The sequence below is a fragment of the Solanum lycopersicum genome, chromosome 1 (assembly GCF_036512215.1).
Source record: "Solanum lycopersicum chromosome 1, SLM_r2.1".
Classification (NCBI taxonomy): Eukaryota; Viridiplantae; Streptophyta; class Magnoliopsida; order Solanales; family Solanaceae; genus Solanum; species Solanum lycopersicum.
The window spans coordinates 56,988,694-57,003,828 of record NC_090800.1 but is presented as its reverse complement, the minus strand read 5'-3'; the positions used below and the strand labels follow the sequence as shown (position 1 = coordinate 57,003,828).

Genomic DNA, 15,135 nt, shown 5'->3' with positions numbered 1-15,135 from the left:
TTCACTACTTCACTGACGTCACGTCATTATTAAATCAAAAAATAAATTAATGTCTACGGGCACCAGTATTTTAAAAGGCGGGGCATTAGTTGAGACATTTTATACAGTATGGGGTGAGGTGTAAGATTCAAGATACGGGGCGTAAGTTCCATGGATATATGAGGCATAGTCACATATATATTTAATTATATAGTTTTATTATTAATAAAATAAGTAAAAATAAACTTTTTAATGAATTATGATATGTTATGTGAGATAAATATTAATATTAAATAATGAAAAAACAAAGGATTATCATTATTATCTGAGAAATATTACTACACTAATAATAAAAATATGACTTAAAGGAAAAAAATTAAAAAACATTCGGGCGTACGTTTTTACACCCAGAACTTACATTTTTATGTTCAGGACTTACACCTCAAATTTTAGGACTTACATTTTATGAATCTACGTTTTTAATTTACGCCCAAAAGCATTTTTGATACACCTTATCTCGAAATTAATCTTGAGACTCGCCCAAAAAATGTTTGTGAAAACACTGATGAACACATATATTTAAATATTATTTTCAATTAACTCCATGACTATGCATATCTAAAAAAAATTAATTTTCTTTTTCTAAAAAAAAGAAAAGACTATCCTATGACACTCATACTTCCCTATGTTTCATATTAAGTAGGAAGGAAAATATTTTGCCTTAAAAAAGAGTGAATTTTTAATTTATTTTTTCATTTTTGATTGATGAATAAAAAATATTTTTAATATTTGAATGAAAAATAATTTTTAAAAAATATCTTCTTCTTCTTTTTCTAGAGAGTAGAAAATATTTTTTAGAAAAATAACTTTTGATCCTAATGTCAACCTTAATAATAGATCTAGGACATGACGCCAACATCCAAACTAGGATACAATCCCAACGACCTATCTGTAACTCGACTCTGATATCTGACTCAAAACTTGACTCTAACTTCCAACCAGAGACCTCACATTTGTATTGGGACTGAATATTCGATTTGATACTTGACCCTGACATTCGAACTTAAATATGATAGATCAATTCAAAATTGAACTCCGACACTCAAATCGAGACTTGACTGCCATCAAGACTTGACAACCGATGTTAGACCCAAGATTCGATTTTCAAATCAGAATTTTAGATCCAACTTTAAAATCAAGATCCAATCATGTCTGAATCGTGAATTTGTATGGTCATTGAAGGGTGGAGTAAAAAATATAAAAATTTAACAGGGAAGGGCCTAAAATACCCTCGAAGTATTGAAAATGGTACAAAACTACCCTCCATCCACCTATTGGCTCCAAAATACCCTTTTCACCCACCTATTGGCTCCAAAATACCCTTGTCATCCGCCTTTAGGTTCAAAATTGACCACTTATTTAACGGTTTCAAATTTAAACTATTTAAATATTTTTTAAAATACTTGGCGCTCAACTATTGGATATAATTTCATTTATACATATTATTTAATAAGTCAACCCACTATCCACTCATTAGTAATTAAGCCACACCCAATTAATAAACCATTTCTAATGTCAAAATCACCCTAACCACTACTAAAGTATGACGAGATTACTAATTCATGAAAATGACATTCAAAATTATTGAGTACGAATTGAAGCCCCAATAAAATTTAGATTGAGCCGCTTACTTTCAATAGGATTTTTTTTTCAAGCTTGAATTCGAAATGTATGATTAAATGTAAAGAAGTAGCACCCCTCGAATTAATTCATGCACTTTTAAATATAATTTTATAAGTATTTATTATTTGTTTTAAATATTAAAACTTTAATATATATTTTTTTTAAAAAAAGTTATCTATTGAGTAACATTACATAATTGAGACGAATGAATAATCAAGATGAACATAGTCAGACTTTTAAGTTTATCGGTAATTTTTATTTAGACATTTGAATTATAATTTTTATTGAGGACTTGAATGTATGATAATTTACTTCTATAGACATTTTCACCTCAAATTTTTAGGAACACTCATTTGTAGTAAAAAAAATTTTGGCATTAGTAATGAAGCGGGTTTATCAATTGGTTGTGGTTTAATTAGTAAATGGTGGGTTATGGATTGATTAATAAATTATCTTAATAAGTTAAATTATGATAAATAGTTGAGTGTCATGTATTAAAAAAATATTTAAATAGTTTAAATTTAAAATCGTTAAATAAGTGGTTAATTTTGAACCCAAAGATAGATGAGAAGGGTATTTTGGAGTCAATAGGTGGATGGAGGTAATTTTGTACCAATTCTAATACTTCCAGGATGTTTTAAGCTCTTTTTCAAAATTTAAAAATATCTTTTAAAAATAAACTTTAAAAAAATTGGGAGGTGGGGGGGTTGACGTGGAGCATGTAGGGGTGGATAAAAAGATGATTTCTTTTTTTAGAAAAGAAAATCAATTTTTTTTCCTTGGGGAAAAGGGGGGGGGGGGGGGGAAGAGGAGCGGGGCGTTGATAGGGGGTTGGGTAGCTTTTTAAAAAAAATTCTAATCAAGGGTTGTGAGGGATTGAAAAAAACTTCAATTTTTAAATTAATTTTTTTTTAATTTTAAATTTTTAAGTTTTTTTTTTCTGGGGGGGGGGGAGGGGGGTTGGTGGGCTGGGACTGATTTGGTGGGTAGGGGACTTATAAAGTTAAAACTTTTTAAAAAGATAATTTAAAATTTAAAATTATTTTCTTGGATGGGGAGGGTCAAAATATGGCGTGGGGTAAAAAAAAAATTGTAACTTAAAGTTGGAGGAGAAATTCGAAAAATATAAAAATGTTTTTTCTTAATTTTTGAAGGAAGATAAGTTGATTTGAAAAAAAAATTCAAATCATTTAAGCTAATCAAACATTAGAAAATTGAAAAATATTTTTCGGACAAGAATCTGTTTGAATTGACTTAAAAGTTGATCAAACATACTTTAAAATCATTTTTAGTTTTTGGAAGTTTTAATTATTTCCATACTTATCCTTTTTATTTATTAAAGTTTTTATATATTTTTAGGACATAAATTACACTATTTATAAACGTATATTCATAATCTCACAAATGCCAATAATGGAAATCCATTCACATCATAGAAAATAGAAATTAAATTTTTAATCTATAAAATAGATAAAATGACTATCATTATATAGTTGGGAAAGACAATCACAAAACTAACGTGTACGATAACGCGATAACGGAAGAAAATTCAAGTCAAAACTTTCCCATTTGAACCAAGAGAAAACAAAAATAATGCAAGAATAATATAGTTTAGGCAGCAAACTAATCAACCAAGCAAGAAAATAAATCAACACAAGAGACACCAAATTTAACATTGAAAACCTCTTTGGTGTGAAGAATAAAATCCATAAGGCTAAGACTCCACTATATCAACGATAGTTACAAAAGTGTCCTTCAAAATGGCCACCAATAAAGTGTGAACAATGAACAACATAACTACAAGATATCACAAAAAACTAGTGAAACAAGAGAAGCAAAAACACCAAACCCGCATCTCCTGCTCACGAGATGAAATCTGGAGCTATATGACTTCAAATTACCCTCTATCAGTCCCAATCAATGATTAAGTTGAAAGGAATAAACTACCCAAAAATTAGATCAATCGGACAAGAAACGAAGCGGGAGTCTTAATTTGAAATTGGCTGCTAAGGCTTGTGCGAAAATCTGCACTTTCTCACTTTTATCTTTATATGGATGCACTCTTTCTCTTGTGATTTTTCTTAAATAAGACTTAAAAGAAAGTCTTACGTATGCACTATAATAGTGGGGTTATGGACTAAAGTGATTTATCCACAAATGAAAGAAAGAACGAGTCAAAATCTTAGACTTTTATTTATCCATATAGAAAGTCAAAAAGACCCACAACCCAATAGAGGAAAGACTGGAATCACATTTTTATTTCATTAATTCTCATAGCATGGAAATAGAGCTGTCAAAATGGGTTTGACCGCGAGATGGCCCAACCCAACCCTTGAATTAAGTGGGGTTGGACCTAACTTTTTTGACCTATTTAGGAACGAGACTTTTTAGCCGGCTTCACTTGGCCCGCTAGCCTCGTAGGTTTGACCAGTTAGCCTCAAAGGAAGTATGTTAAAAACATAAAAATCAAGACTTTTATACTAGCTTATTTTTTATGAGAGGAATGGTTGAATGATCAACATCGCTAAACATTACGTTAACTATTATGTATTTTGGTAATCATTTATCGAAGTGTGAGATTCATAAATGTATTTCTATAAGTATTCGCTGAAGTATATGATTCATAAATGAAAATTTGTATGTCTTGATGTCCTGTTCGTAGATGTCAACATTCGATTCTCTTAGATACTCCTTTTAAGAGAATAATATTGTTCATTTTTTTTTGCTGAAGGGCCAACCCGTCCCAATCCGTGGACCGCTTAGGTTGGATTGAGCCGCTATTTTATTGACCCGTTAACTAAAGGGTCAGCTCGGCCCAATCTATTTAACTCTCTAACCCGTTGAAGTTGGGTTGGGTCAATCCATTTTGACAACTCTACGTGGAAAATCTTGTATTCATGTTTTTTTTAACATATGGTAAGTAGTAATCCATCCCTTTAAACTCAATTATTGCCTTAAATATTCTTTTGCCTTGTACCTTCTCCCTTTTCATGAAATATGAGTATTAATTTGTTATTTCTTTAAAATGTGATTTTTGTAACTGATTTTGAACTTCTTATATATAATAGTTATTAGATGAGTTGAGACTATATCTAATTCAACCATTAGAAAAGAAATATAACGATATTTGATTAAATATTTTGCTAAATGTATCGTCATTATCAATTCAATAAATTCTATATTTTTATAGCTATATTGATCGAAGTGTCTTGTTAATATGATTGGATAAAATTGATAGATCATGATGAATGAATCATATTAAATTATACTCTCCTCTCTCTATTTATTTGTTTAAATTTTTCTTTTTATTTGTTCCTTTTTATTTGTCTATTTTGAAAAATTAAGAAAGAATAATTTTTTTTACCTATTATACCTTCAATTAATTAATTTTAAAAAATAGAACTTTTTAAAAAACTTAATTTTAAATTCTATTTCATAATTAATAGGGATAAAATGATAAACTTACTGTGTCAATATTTATTTTGTTAATATGTGTGTTGATTTTTAAAATGAACAATTAATTAGGGAGTGAGAGAGAAAGTAATTGATAAACAAATCAAAAGATCAAAATGAATTTTTTCCCCAAGAAAAGCTACGACCTTACAAATTCATCCAAAAGGAGCTGCTACCACTGATGACAAACAATCTGGATAATTTGATACAATTTAATGAAAAAAATATATATTAGGCTATGAATTTTGCTTTCCTAAACGATGAGGGATTGTTTCGTAGAGTGTGTATTATAAAAAATAATGTTTACATTAGTAGTATTTTATTTTGTACATTTTTCTTAAATATTATGCATAAAAATGCAAGCATTAGTTACACATTCTATTGTGAATTTAAAGAGTGTATTACTCATATCATGAATTTTTATATATGCATTAGCATGGTTAACAATTCAATTACCTCTCAAAAGCACTTTTACATCGTTTCCATCAAAATTATGGAAGATGCTTTTGTAAATAAATATTTTTAAACAATATATTCCTTTTCTTATTATACCTAACCAAATAATGCATAAAAAATATATTATGTATAATTAATATATAAATATTATTAATAAAAATATTACTAATACACTCTATTTAACATAAAAAATTCTACCAAACGATTCTTAAGTGGCTAGCTACCATCGGTATGGAAGACAAAGATAGTTTAGAATGGAAAGCTTAGAATAAATGAACAATTTCCTAGAGAGAATCTGAAAATATTATTCAACTGAATTGAATACAATATACAAGGATGAAGTATATTTATACACAACTAACCAACCAACCAACATGGTGTAATTATCTACTGTGCTAAGGTCTACTGTAGTAACTAATTTATAACATAAAAATTGGAATTAATCAACTAACTCATTATAGCTAACTCGTTACTATTACTAGCTAGCTCTCCAATACTCCCCCTCAAGCTAGATGTATTAAACACATTCAAGACACCAAGCTTGGCAAGCAAAAAATCATGTTGTGACCTTCCCAAAGCCTTTGTCAGCAAGTCAGCTTGTTGATCTTTAGTATTGACACACATTATTCTAATTAAGCCTTGTTGTATTCTTTCTCGAATAAAATAACAGCCAATCTCCATGTGTTTTGTACGTTCATGAAATACATGATTTGCAGGTATTTGTATAGTAGCTTTGCTATCACAATGAATGTTGACAGGACCATTCACTTTGAACCCCAGTTCCTTGAACAAATTAGTTACCCAAACTACCTCAGCAGTCAGTGTGGCCAAACTTTTATACTCTGCCTCTTCAGAGCTTCTGGAAACAGTGTTTTGCTTCTTGGATTTCTAGGAAATTAGTGACTTCCATACTTCAACAAGTAACCAGTAACAGATCTTCTAGTACTAGGACAAGCAGCCCAATCTGCATCACAAAATCCAGTAAGTTGTGAGTGTTTTTCAGAACTCATAAGCAATCCTAACCCTGACTCAGCCTTGATGTATCGAACCAACCTCAAGGCTGCATTCCAGTGAGACACTTTGGGTTTCTGCATAAACTGACTTAATCATTGAACTGAGAAGGAGACATCAGGTCTAGTGTTGGTAAGATACAGCAGCTTCCTAATCATTCTTTGGAATCTGCCAATGTCTACAAATAATTCATCATCAGTGGTCTCAAACTCTGCACTTGTAAATTTTATATTACACTCTAACGGTGTTGAAGAAGGTTTAGCTCCAGCTAGGCCTGCATCACTAATTAACTCTAATGCACATTTCCTCTGATTCATAATAATTCCCTTGGCTGATCTGCAAAACTCTATGCCTAGGAAACACTTCAGCTCACCCAAGTTTTTAATCTTGAAATGTTGATGTAAAACTTGTTTAGTCTCCTATATCAGTTTATAACCATTCCCTGTGATCAATTTATCATCCACATAAACTAACACAATAGCAAGTCCTGATTCTCTTCTTTTAGTGGATAGAGAATGATCCAGTGGACTATGTAAGTAGCCTGAGTTGGTTAGTGCATCAATAAGCTTGTCATTCCATTTTCTGGAAGCCTGCTTAAGTCCATATAGGGACTTAATAAGTCTGCAAACTTGATGATCCCACTGTCTAGTAAAACCTTTGGGCAACTCGATGTACACTTCTTCAACGAAGTCTCCTTGCAAGAAAGCATTAAAAACATCCATCTAATATACTATCCAATTTTCAGCTGCTGCAATAGCTATAATAGATCGTACAATTACCATTTTGACTATAGGAGAGAAAGTCTCCTGATAGTCAATACCTTTAGTTTGGCTATAGCCTTTAGCCACAAGCCTAGCCTTGAATCTATCAACTTGTCTATTTTGTTTGTACTTGATCTTGAATACCCACCTACAACCTATATCCCTTTTACCTTGTGGTAGCTGCATGATAGTCCAAGTCCCATTATCCTCCAATGCAACAATTTTTGTTGCATGGTCTTCACCCATTTGGAATCTTTAACAGCCTCTTCATAGTTTCTAGGTTCTGTATCAGCAGATAAATCACTTAAGTAAGCTTGATATGTGGGAGACAACTTATCATAAGTCATGTACTTGGCCAGGGAATAAGAATGTTTAGAATCAGTCATATGAGCAACATAATCCTTCATCCAAACAGGTGGATGAGACATCCTGGTAGAGGTTCTGTGTGCGGTAATAGTTTGAATATTTTGTTCATCATAGTCCATATTTGAAACATCAACACTTATGTTCTCTGTATCCACTAAAGGAACATGTTCAAAATTTTGTTGTTGCTCCGCAGAAACTGCATCATTGTCAGAAATAAGAGAATTATGAAGCTCAGGTGTATCTTCATCATCACCCAGTCTGTCTTGTCTGCAAAAAATTGGTACAGGCATGTCCTGCATATTACCAAAAGGAAATATATGTTCCTTGAAAGTCATATCCCTGCTCACCTCAAACTTTTTGAGACTCAAATTGTACAACACATACCCTTTCTGAGTAGGTGAATATCCCATCATCACACAAGCATCAGCTCTAGGGGCAAACTTATCATCCTTGATCAGTGTAGTGGCATAACACAAACATCATAGTGTTCTCAAATGGTCAAGCTTGGTCTGGTCTTGTTAAAAACTTGATAAGGCGACTGACCTTTTAAAACATCAGTAGGCATTCTGTTAATCAAGTACACAACAGTTATAACACATTTCCCCCAAAATCATACAGGAATGGACCCTTGAAACCTGAGTTTCTTGCAACCTCTAGTATATGTCTATGCTTTCTTTTAACTACTCTATTTTGTTGTGGAGTGTGTTGGCAACTACTTTCATGAATAACCCCGAAGGATGAAAACAATGTGTTGCAGTCTTTGTTAAAAAACTCAGTTCCATTGTTAAACCTTATTTCTTCACTTGTCTTTTAAATTGAGTAGCAACTAGTGCCAGAAAATACTTCATCACAACAAAAACATCACTCTTGAATTTCAGTAAAAATAGCCAAGTCATCCTTGACTTATCATCTACAATTTTCAAAAAGAATCTAAAATCATCATGTGTAACAATTCTATATGGTCCAGATGAATAAGACCAAACACATCACTTGACTTTGACACAACAAATGGAAAGAAAGTCTAGACTTTTGCCTAAGGACATACTGAACAACTACCACATTCTGTTACATCAAAATCTTTATTTACTAATGTTAATCGCTTCAACACCTTGATAGAAGGATGACCCATCCTGTTGTGGCAAAGCATGCAATCTGTGCCTCTTGTCTTTGTCATCAGTACCTTATTATCCCCACTAGCTGACTGTCCAGAAGAAAATGCACTTGGAAGATAATACAAACCTCCTATCTCCTTACCAGTCCCCTTCACCTCTCTATTAGAGAGGTCCTGAAAAATGCAGAATTCAGGATTGGAACACACTGAACATTGCAACTGTCTAGTCAACTGAGACACTAATAGTAGATCATATTTGAATTCAAACACCACTAAAACATTGTCTAGTTCTCCATAGCGTCCTGAATGTGTTACTAGAGTAGTTTGACCATTAGGTAAGTGAACTCTCCTGCCTACATTTTTATTAAGATCATTTACATTGTTTAAATTTTCAAGTGTTAAACTCATATGACATGTTGCCCATGAATCAATTATCCAGTTATGCATTCTTTTAAAAACATCATTCCTAGCATTTATGACAGCCACACAATCTTCATTCTTAGCAGATAAAGAGCATAGTTCCATAGAAATGAAGTTACCTGTCATGTTCACCATTTCGTCAGTTTTGTCCTCTTCATTGAGCAATTTCATTATCTTTTGGTATTGGTTAGGATTGTAGTCAGATCGTGCAGCAAAAGCCCGCAAGTTAGCACGAACAGAATTGAAATCATAAGCATTTCCTTGTGCACCTGGTTGTCTTGCATTGACTGCCCCAAATGCATCATCTCTTGATTCTTCAGAAATCTTATCCAATTGCGCATTATTAACAACTATTTTCCTTTGCTCAAATTCCTTCCTCTAAACTGGTTATTGTTCCCTTGCTCTCCACCCTGTCCTGACACTTTCTTCTTCAACTTCCGATCATCAGGATATCAAATTATTCGAAAACAATTTTTCTCTGTGTGGCTATACATTTCGCAGTGATCACAGAATAGATTCCAGCCACATTCGCAGTGATCACAAAATAGATTCCAGTTCACTTTCTTAATTCCTACTCCAGTTTTGTCTGTATCATTGCTTCTAGGATTATACTCAACTCTTGTGTTTCTAGAATAATTTCCCCTTCCTACATATAATGTCGTGGCTTCTATTATATCTCCACCAGTGCGCATCCCTAAATTAACTCTCTGGCTCTTGTCTGATATGATCATAACATAGGCTTTGCCAACACTTGGAAAAGGACTCATCATTAGTATTTGGCTTCGTACATGTCCATACATGTCGTTCAGCCCTATCAGAAAAGAGGATAAACGCAAGTATTGAATATGATCCACATAAGATCTAGATCTATCACAATTCCATGATGGTGGTGGTACGATAACATCAAATTCATCCCACATCAATCTCAATTTGGTAAAATAAGCTGAAACTAATGAATTACCTTGATAGATTGTACAAATATCTCGATGAAACTGGTAGATACTCGATCCATCAACCTTATCAAATCTTTCTTGCAAATCTGCCCACACCATTGAAGCATCTAAAGCATAAACAATACCACTCAACAATTCCTTTGAAACTGTGTTCATGATCCATGCTAAAACAAAGGTATTACATTTCTCCCATTGTTCTTGTAGATCTGGTCCGTAACTATTTCTTTCACATATGCCAATCACAAAACCTAGCTTACTTTTTGCCCTGAGATTGATCATCATGAATCTACTCCATAGCGAATAGTTTTCTGCTCTGGTGAGCTAAACAGTCGTTAAAACACTACCATGTGTATGTGATGGCTGAAGATACAAGGGATGGTTTCCTTGCTTCAATTGTTTCTTATACTGCAGTTGAAACTGTTGGTACATCATTCGTCTCCATTGTTATCAGTGACACCAGAATTGATTTATTAGTGTAGAATCAAACATTATTTATTCAATTGCTTTAATACCATGAATAATTTCTTAGAGAGAATCTGAAAATATTATTCAACTGAATTGAATATAATATGCAGGGATGAAGTATATTTATACACAGCTAACCAATCAACATGGTGTAATTATCTACTGTACGAAGGTCTACTGTAGTAACTAACGTATAACAGAAAAATTGGAATTAATAAACTAACTCATTATATCTAACTCGTTTTATCACTAGCTAACTCTCAATGATAAAACCTTATAGCAAACCAAAGAAGTCATTTGTATATAAATGTGAATAAAATTATATTTTTATTTCTTGCAAGAAACTTCAGGAATCAGTAATCCGCAATAGGTATAGGTATGAAATAACCAACATACTCAACACTAATAAATGACACGAAAACTTTGACGTGCAAGAGAAGAGTAGAATATCAGAAATTTTATAGTTAGAAAAATGAGAGAAACCTAGCTTTATAGCCAATTACAAAAGATAGTATGAACATATATTTTTATACTTTATCGGGGAAAAGTTAAAACTCTTCGTAAGAGTCATAAACCCATAGAATATCAGAAAATTCACAACCCATTGCATGTAAAAATGTGTTATTCAAATTGCATTTTTTCTCTTGATTTTTTGTTTGAAAAAAACAAATCTTTTTCCATTCACACCTATTAAAAACTAATAAAAATAATAAATTAAGGTTAAAATGAAAGAAGAAAAACTTATTTATTTATAAAGGATAAATAAGATAAGTAAAATTCCTTCTTATAAAAAAAAAGAAAGCACAATCCAATGACTCATTGAGAGTTGCTCCCAAACATCAAATGATCTTTGAAATTGTAATAATATTAAAAAATGTGGCATTTGATTTAATTCTTAGTTGTGAAATATGCTCCTCTCTGTAACTACAGTTGTAGTGCTTAGATTCTTAGAAGGATTTCCCAAAACGATTAATTATTCAATCACAAAAGGATAACTAATGATGAGTTGAACCTATTATATATACACTTATCTTTGAGCTTAGATTCTTTAAAGGATTTTGAGACAACTCTGATTAAGCTCATCAACACTACAATTGAGACCAGTACTACTTACATAACGAAATATGTGAAAGCTGAAATAGTCTATATAGTTATGAGTATGAACACTGCCACAGTTGAAGCTCTTACCCAAGGACTATTAAAATAATTATGCATCAACTTTGTCTGGATAAAACGATAATTTCATGAAATTCTTAAAAAAATGACTATTCGGATCATTACCAAATGTTGAAATATAATGCCTTAAATTAGGGGTGTGCATGATCGGGTTGATTTGGTTACGTTTTTTGAATATCAAACCCGTGTAAAATTTTTAAATTTATGAACCAAACCAACTAATTAAATTTGAATTTTTCGGGTTTTTCAACCTCGGGTTGGTTCGGATTTTTCAAATGCCAAATTAAACCATTATATCATTTTTTTTTAATTTCTAAAACAAACCAAACTAATAAACTTTGGATTTTCCAGATTTTTGGATTTTTCGATAAAGTTTGCATACAAACATATAATTAACTTTGTGCTCTAAATATTTCTTTAGTCCAACCAAAATACAATTATCTAAGGTGTTTCTTTAAAAAGAATAACACAAAATATGATATGAGTATTGATGACACAAAAAATATTCAATAAAAAATAATAATGAAATCATCATATAAAATAAATATTGCAAAGTTATAATGAAAATAGTCGTAATTTAGAAATACTAAATCATGCTAAAATAAGTTTGATAAGTATTAGATACATTACTACATATTTAAGAAAAATTAAAATTAAATTATGTATTTTAATTGTCTAAACTAATGTAAAATTAAAGAAGAAATACTCAATATTATTGTTATTCTTAGTGTTGAATTGATTTTCTTTTTGGATTAGTATTAATTTGATTTGATTTAAGTTTTATTATAATTTTCAATATCTATGAACTATAATCTTTATTGGACCAATCCGAATTCTAAATTTTAAACTTGAAATAATAAATTAAAAGATAAAAACAATGAAATAGTATAAGAATATTTTAAAATGATATCAAAGTAAATATTTTATGTATGTAATAAAATTTTAAAATTACATATATAATGTCGGGTTATTTTGATCTCAGATTGATTTTTTTAATTAAAACCAAATCAATCCAAATATAGTCGAATTTTTTTTACAATATCAAAACAAGTCAAACCAAACCATTCGCGTGTTCTTTTTTGGTTTGATCAAACCAAACCATTAAACATGTTCTTTTCCTATTTGATCTAACGATTTGACTCAATTTTCGAATCGATTTTGTACAATCATACCTTGAAGTCTACCTATGAATACACAATTGTAACTAGAAGCACCAACTTTTTAGAAATTATTAGTATGTCATCATTTAGCAACTTATGATCCATTTTTTATGATAAAAAAGAGGCTTAAATTATACAGAGTTGGTTCATTTATTTCACTTGAACACTTCAACTAAGCCTTATACCTATTAAACACCTCTAGTACTTAGAATTATACCAATTAAACATTTTTTACTTAGATGACATTTTGGGTGTGATTCATGAATGATAAGCGCGTGAAAAAAATTAAATCGGACATTTTTTAAACTTAAAAATCTCTTTCTTCTTCATTGGACTTGCTTGTTGACATCACTTCTCCACCTTACCACTCACATTCGCCATTGTTGACATAAACACCCTTCTTTCTTCCTCATTTTTTTCTCAGCTTTAACCATCATTATCATTTTATTTTTTCAGATTTGTTGTTGTTGCTGTTGTTGTTGTTGTTGTTATTGTTGTTGTTGTTGTTTTGATTTTGGTTGTGATTGTGGTTATGATTGTGTCGTCATCGTCGTGATTTTTGTTGTTGTCGTTGTGGTTGTTGTCGTTGTTGTTGTTGTTGTCGTTGTTGTGGTTGTTGTTTTTGTCGTGGTTGTTATTGTTGTGGTTGTTGTTATTGTTGTTGTGTCGTCGTCGTCGTCGTTGTTGTTGTGATGGTGGTGGTGTTGGTTGTTGGTTTGGTTGTTGTTGTGGTTGTTGTTATGGTTGTGGTTGTGTGGTGATTGTTGTTGTTGTTGTCGTCGTTGTTATTGTTGTTGTTGTTGGTATGTTGTTGTTATTATTATTATTATTATTATTATTATTTCTACAATCACTTCACCTCCTCAATCACCATCGAATTCATATTTGCCATTGTTGATTTAGAAGATTAGAAAAAGAAAAAGGAGAATAGTGTTCTGATCGATAGAACTTGGGTGGTTGGTAACAATGATAACTATTAAAAAAAATTAATTTTTTTAATTTAAAATTTTGCCATTGTTAATCTATGGTAAAGAAGAACAAAAAACAAAAAAGAGAAAGAGACGGTGGGGTTTGGTCATGGGTAGCCGGGAAAAAGTTTGTTCAGGTGGGGAATTGTGCAGGGATTAAAAAATTTAATTTATTTCTTATTTTTAAAAATATTTTTCATATATTACTTCATTCATATTAAGTTATATTTTTAAATAATTTTTTTTGGATTCATCAGATACATGTCATAATTTAATTTGTCATAGTGCCATGTCATAGCGAGTATATCTCACACACTGATTACTTTTGGTTGATTGTTCAAAAAGTGTCTAATAGTTATCAATTCAAAGTACTAGAGATGTTCATTAGGTACAACACTTAGTTAAGATATTCAAGTGAAATATGCGAATAACTTTAAGAAATTGTGTATGACTTAAGCATTTAATTAAAATCTTAATGTTCAATTACGCAGAAAAAAGGAAAGAGAAAACCGTTTGTGTCTTTTAAAAAAAAAACGTAGCATACAAATGATTTTTTTAAAAATTTTTTTTATGAAGACAAAAGTTAATGATTGTTCATTTTCCTAAACATCTTTCTCATAATTAATGTTTTTTCTTTAGTAAGAATAGCATATTTCTGAAAACTATATATATAAAATAAAGAATATAATGTGAGATTTAGTAGTATTATTTGATAATTATTTTTTATTTACTGTTATAAGTATATTTCTATTATAATGAATGTCTAATTATGTGAAATTCTTTTAGAATATGGTTAGAAATTCTATTTGGGACCAAGTTAAGTTCTCCTATAAATAAAAGGGTTTTATTTCATTGTAGATCGTCAACAAAAATAATAAATTTTTTCTTCTCTCTACTTTCTTCTTCTTATTCTATAATTTCATAACATGTTATCAGCACGAGTCTCTAACTAATTGAATCTTCGACAGTCTATATGTATGAGAAGAGATCATAAAGCTGTGTACCCCATCAATCTGTAATTTTATTATGAGAAGTTATTTTGTTATTAATATGACTAAAGTGAGAAAAAAATAATGATTATTCTATACACGAAAGGGAATCAACCCTTCTTATATTTATAAGTATGTTTACCATTCGATGTGTGGCTTACTTCTTATATAATTCATGACCATG

The 15,135-nt window shown here is 30.9% G+C and overlaps 1 long non-coding RNA gene across 1 annotated transcript; it reads right to left on the bottom strand.

Moving 5' to 3' along the window:
• Positions 1-8,552: 8,552 nt before the first annotated feature.
• Positions 8,553-10,934, bottom strand: LOC112941147 (uncharacterized). The gene is made up of 2 exons (XR_003246195.2): positions 9,360-10,934; positions 8,553-8,994 (listed from the first exon to the last, which is right to left on the bottom strand). It is a non-coding gene; the product is annotated as an uncharacterized lncRNA (long non-coding RNA).
• Positions 10,935-15,135: the final 4,201 nt, after the last annotated feature.